The sequence below is a fragment of the Habropoda laboriosa genome, unplaced genomic scaffold, assembly GCF_001263275.1.
Source record: "Habropoda laboriosa isolate 0110345459 unplaced genomic scaffold, ASM126327v1 scaffold797, whole genome shotgun sequence".
Taxonomy (NCBI): Eukaryota; Metazoa; Arthropoda; class Insecta; order Hymenoptera; family Apidae; genus Habropoda; species Habropoda laboriosa.
The window spans coordinates 264,071-270,769 of record NW_017100886.1 but is presented as its reverse complement, the minus strand read 5'-3'; the positions used below and the strand labels follow the sequence as shown (position 1 = coordinate 270,769).

Genomic DNA, 6,699 nt, shown 5'->3' with positions numbered 1-6,699 from the left:
GTTCGCATACAAAACAGACTGCTTTCTGTTTCTCTGTGCGTCTAAGCGCTTTCCTACGTGCTTGCTTTAAACTTGTAAACTGAACTGCCAACGAATTTCGGCCTGGCCGGAACACGTCATGGGCCAGAACCGGCTGTAGACTAATGCTGGAAAATATGAGTAAGTAGATCCTTGGCAGATTTTCCATTTATTTTTCTTTATTAGTTCTATTTTAAAAGTCGAGTATCACTGACTGACGTGGGACAGTTGCTTTTGAATGTTGATACTTATTTAATTTTCAAGTCTCTTTTTTCTTCCTTTCTAATGCTGCTGTTGAGTGAGACGCAGGTACTTTGAATGTTGGTAAATTCTTACTTGATTCGAAGTTTTTTTCTTATTCTCAGGGGGCACGGGTCTATTCTTGTTCAGTGGATTAAACAGAATATTTTTCAAGATAGTTAACGGTGCAGTTTTTCATTCAGAATCGTTATCCATTTTTTGAGCAGCAATTTGTAGCTTGAGCAACAGGTACAAAAGAAAAAGCAACGAGGGAAATTCTAAAAGTTTTATTTAAGAAAAAACAGATAAATCGTTAAATAGGTGCCAAGTTTTTTGTGAGAGTGAAGAAAATTCTTAATAGAATAATCGTCCCAGCTTCTCATTTCACTAGAACAATGCACACTTATACGAGTGCTTACTTTTCGCATCATCGTCGATGGTGTAAGCGATCATCATTATAATTATCATCAATGATTCGTCGTCGTCGTCGTCGTCGTCGTCATCATCATCATCATCATCATCATCATCATCATCATTATATTATCATCATCATAATCATAATCATAATTATTGTCCTCGTCATTGTTGTCGCTATTGTTCGTGTTGTTTAGATATTGGAAGAGAGGAAAAGAAGAAAAGTTACTCGGTGAATTTCTCGGTAGTATTCTATGGACAGCTCTTTGCCAGTTTATCCCTTACAGCCCGAACAAGTATAGTTATATTATAGCAGCGAGTTCTAAAGGGTGAATGCACCTACGCGCACACCTCATGGGCATCGTCTTCAGCTTGTACTGGCCGACCTTGAACCATGTACTACACGAGGCCAACATACACGTTATTCGGTGCTTCTCGTCTACCAGAGTTAGGCAAAATTTATTTCGAAATGTGAATGAAAAATAATGAATAAATCCTGGGACTTTATTGGTTATTTGAAATAACTCTACGACGAATAAGCGCCACGAATAAGGGATATCGTTTTACATGTGTGGGTAGGAATCCGAAGGGTACCATGCTGCAAAGGGAACCCCGTTCGAGATCATTGATGACGTACATACATATTTATATAGTCATCTCGAGCGGACGAGTCATCGTTGGTTTTTTCGAATAAATTTTTATTTGAATAAAAGATTACTCATTATTTTCGAATAACTTCATTGTATTCGCAACTTTCTTTATTCGGACGTATTTGAAAGAATTTGAGTTTTTTAAACGATAACGGTGGTGCAAGGATAGATTTAAAAGGTAGACACCTTACTTTTTGACAATTCAAAAACTTGAAATTATGCTTTTATTTTTTAGTGGATCAAATGAGTATAAGTACATAAGACTGTTTGCAGTATAATTTTGATCCTGTAAGTATTACCTTTAGCACCGAAAGAAGAATCGAAAATTTGAGTTTTTTTAAATATAAAGAGAAGCAACAAGCTTTCGATATTTTATGGATGTTGAAATTAAAAGTAAAACAACAGACAAAGTTGTATTGTAAGATATTTAAATTAAAAAATTTAATTTTTAAGTTGCTTCAAGACAAGATCCCTAAAAGAGACTGAATAAAAAGTGACCTAATGCAACATTCGATATATGCATTTCTTTTTAACTAAAATTGATCTAAGATTCCTTTGTATAAAATATCTGGGGTTATAATTATTGTTAAAAAATGATTAAAAAATTTGAAAATGGACTCCTTTATGGAAACTGTTGATGTTGTAAAAGGGGAGAAATATTGAAGAACGTCGTGTTGCGTTCTGTTCCACATAATTTTACGCTAAATATTGGAGGCTATGATAATTCTGTCCTATCTGGCAACTATTACGAAGAAATTTCTGGGATTTCCTTGTGCAAAGTCCAAGAAGCGTAGCAATACTGGCTCGCTTGCCCAGTTGCTTGCTTGCCATGACCATCAAACCATAGTATTCATCTGCCTAGATTCTTCTATTCCATTACTTACATTTCTTACAACTGTATCCGGATACATTTAACTAAAGCCCAACACTTGATAAGAAATGACAGAAACAATTACATTGTACTTTTTGAGTTTGAAAAGTCACGTAATCTTGTCGAGCAACTTTTTCTTGTGAGCTTCATTCTTCCACTATTGATATTATAAAAATGACTCTTTCGGATATTGATCGATAGGATTTTTATACATATTTCAATTGCAACGCTGTTTGGGACATCAGAAATTAAATAAACGACGCAAATTTGTATCTATCAGATATTTTCAAATCTCAGTACCCTTATTAGGTGAATCTCAATTCTGTATCGAATTAAACAATTTAATTTGCATAATTTTGATTTTTGCAAGTATTTCACAGTTTATTGCAGAAACAATCGTTGCAAATATTACAAGTGAATAGGATGGCAATCGTGTAAAAGTTTTACACTTCGGAACGTTCTTTCTTTATAATAAAGTATTTACAATATTTACTATTTAAAACATAAATTAACTATCCAGATTAATATTTACGTGCATAGTTGTTCCTGTGTTTCACACGTTGCAAGAACGTTTACAAAAATTTATATTTGATGACCACATTGGAAATGGTGTAATAGTTTAAATATTGCAGAGTTTAAGCAAGTAGATATCGAAGGTAGGGTATTTAATGTTAAGAATTTGCAAGTTGGTGAACTGGTAATCTGGCATGATTACTGCAAATTACAGCATGTGTGACGAGTTCCTAGTTAACGTAATAGTTTTCTATTCCGGGAGCGATGCATTGAAATCTCCAGCTGGATCCGCGTGTTCTAATTGCAATTTGTCGTATTTCAAGTATTTTTAGAAAGATTTTATAATCATTAAAGGGATAGTTTAACAAGATGCACCTTCGTTTTCTGCGATTCGTGTTTGATTGAACCTTTGCTACCTTTGTAGGGTAAAGTAAGAAAATATAGCGAAAATTTGTCCCGTACCGCCAAATAAAGTTCAGTGCGGAGTACATCAAAATGTCTACAGGACACAGCCGCCCCGTGTCGTTAAATAGAAAAGTCCTAAAAAAAAGCTGCCGCAGTGAAAGTATTAAAACACGTTGTACGCAGTGGATATATAGGGTATATTATACATGGAACAAAAAAGAAATGTTTGAATTATTACAATATTCAAAGCACATCAAAGTATATAGTGAACTTTGAAATCCCCCCTCCCTTCGTGATGTCGCTAATAACCCAGGCAAGAGGTCGATGCGATATTAAACAACCAAGGAAAAATTTATGTTGTTTAATTTTTATATTGAATTATGCTTTGCTATTATTGTTAAAAATAAATAATTTATGAGCAGTGTAATACACTATTCATTTCCTAGGTATAAAAAGATGCTACACAGGTGCTTTTAATGAACTGTTTTCATAAGTTATAATATATTTTAATCGTTTTAGGCTTTGTTATTTATCTTCTTTAATACGCAAATGCAGACTGCGAATAAAGAGTAAATTTTAGAAAAGAATCGATCAAAATTCTGTTCTGCAAAATTTTTGTTTCATTCTTAAGAGTTTCTACGCATTAAATTTTTCTTTATAATATTTGTCAACTATTTTAAAAAATTATAATAGCACCAAACAAAATCAGAAGGTTCTGTTGTTCTTTCTTTTATCGAAATAGACTCGAGCAAGAACTTTGTAACCCCAGGTAGTGTTCTTGGGTAGTCTTTCTAACGAGTAAAATATAAGAGTGGATATTTAATATATTTTAATTGAACTACAAGTATTAACGTATGCTAACACAGCGAGGTCAGTTTCTGAGATAAAGCTGCTATTCTTTTTCTTCTTCTTTTATTCGACTTTATTTCTAACGAAAAACAAGGTGTTTACCCTTGCCACAGTTCGACTGGCTTTCTTTTAACGCTGTTTAATTAGGCATAACACCTTTTTTGTCTTTATATTTGCAAATATACTTTACAGCTTGTTCCGCTATAACGTGAGATTTCTACTGAAACTTTGGAAAGATTACGGAATAAAGGAATTATGTAATTATGCAATAATACCTACTCTCAATAGTCTTCAAAGAAAAATTCTTTGGAAAGTTGCATTTTTTCGGTGCTTTAGAACAAAAGTCTTCTTCAAACGAATCAACGAGTTTCGTTTTTCAAAGCAGTCCTTTCATTGGTCCGACCTCGTCTTTTTTTTGAAGGAAATAATCGACAAGTATAATGCACGCTTAGGGATTCTAAGCTTAATTGAAAGCTATTTCATCCACGGCGAGACCTAGAATTGCACCGCGTTTGGAGAAAGGTACGTGGCTCCGGTGCACACGATCGTTCCGTGGTCGAGTTTTTCGCATACTTGGGAAAATAAACCGCAGAAGTGAATGTTAATAAACGAAGGATTTCTCTTTTATGCCGTGAAACCCTGAAACGGGTGAATAAACTAGAATAGTTAGCCGTTTCATGGACGTCGATCGGTGGAGATCCTTTGTGAAAATCATTCGATCGCTATATTTTGGGACAGTGCGGTCATTGATTGTATCATTGTGAAATACATTGTTGGTTAAGAGTTGTAAATCGTTCGCTATCTTGTAGAAGTATTAGAGCTTGCAATTTTCGTACTAATTTCAAATCAATCTTTTACGGATATTTATTTAAATTTTTTTCATTAGGCGATGAATAGCATTGAAAGAAAATATAATATCTGCCAGTTATCATTATTTAAATTGATCACATTCTGACGTCACATTCTGTACTAATAAAATGATAAAATAGAATAACGAAAGTATGATTTACAGTTATGAAAATCGAAGTGGAACTAATCCTTGCATTAATTTAGGTCACAAAATTATTGGCACATTTCGTAATACTTAATAATTTTAACCATAATTAATATTTCGTGGGGTATCCTTTCTGTTTGATTACTTCTTCAAGTTCCTTGGCTATTCTATTTCTTTTTTTGTTAAATAATCTTTTTCAATATTTTGCCATTCTTCCATAAATCTATTTTGCAGATTGACTTCATTTGTCAATCATTTTATTTATAGTTTCGGTAATAAATAATTTTTCTACCCCATAATGACTAATGTGTACGTACAAATATGTATATCCCCAAACCAACTACACTGCACTGCCACCGCCGCGCCGTACTTAACCGATGTACAAAGATTTATAGGATTCATTTCTTCATTTGGTTTTCTCTACACTTTTGGGTGGGTGATCCCATCAGATCCTCAAATATTAAATTTACTTTCATCGCAAAATATTAAATTATATCAAAACTCTACAGGTTTACAAATAAATTTTACTTCCGTCATTTATGTGCAATTTTCTTCTAACTATGCGACCATTATATGAATTGTTTCGCAATACTTTCCGAACTGTTTCATTAGAAACGGATTTTTTTCGAAGAAATTTTGAAGAAAAGCATTAATTTGTGTTAATTATTTATTTACTTTATTTTACTCATCAGACAATGAAATATTCTTCGGATAAATTTAATTCCTTACCTTACGATTTCTTAGTCGCTACGTACAGCATGTCACACAAAAGCGTAAGGTAATTTCGGGAGAGTCGCACCATAGGGAGAGATTCACTATGTTTGTTTGTAACAGCACTGGACGATTGTCAGCTTTTTTTCAGCTGCCATTATCGTTAGTCTTGTTTATGAGGACAACTTCATTCGGAAAAATGCGTCTATTGTATTATTTATGCGCAATACATATATAAACACTTCTCAGTGATCTGAATTTCTGAAGAATATTTTTGTAAGCGGTCGGTAAAAGTGATATTATCTTATTATTGCATAGCTTTAACTATCATTATAGATTTAAATAGTGGCAACAGCTTCTCCTTCACGGTTCTTCGTCGTATTTTGACAAGATTTTCTGTACTGGTTTTTATTTTTGTACAGGTGCATCTTTCCCTTAATTTACGAACAGATGCACTATTAATTTAACTTTGTCCAGGGCATGCCTCGGGTACATCAAAGGAAAGCAATTGCTCCTGCTAGAGCAACATGGATAAAAGAACAACTAGGAGAGGCTATTTCAAAACTAAAAAACAAAGAAACGAATATCCTACGAATGTCCAAAGAATATGGAATATCAAAAAGGACTCTCTTAAGAAGATTTAGATTAGATGTTATAGTGAAACATGGCTTAGTTTTTAACAGGAAAATTTTTCCGAAAATGTAATTCTCCGTTGTGGTAGAGGGGGAAAAAGAATAGAAGTAGGGAAAAGAGGGTACAAATGAAAGGGGTGCGTCTATCCCAAATCTGAGGTGCATCTCTCCCTAAGGCCTGGAGAGAGATGCACTTTTTCGAACTTTTTTAAAAAGCAAATTAGAGTATTAAAATAAAGATTTTATAGACTACACTTACCTATACTTTTAATTGTTTTTATTTAAAATTTTATAAACAGAAAACAAAATGTGGCGCGTCTCTCCCGAAATTACCCTACTCTTGAAATTTACGAAGAAATAAATTTAATCTACAAGATTTATAGATAGAGAGGAAGTATATTT

General features: G+C 33.4%; 1 protein-coding gene across 3 annotated transcripts in view; it reads right to left on the bottom strand.

Annotated features, from left to right (window-relative positions):
• LOC108577481 (rab3 GTPase-activating protein catalytic subunit) overlaps positions 1-6,699 on the bottom strand; it is a 46,305-nt gene that overhangs the window by 3,105 nt on the left and 36,501 nt on the right. The window lies entirely within an intron of this gene.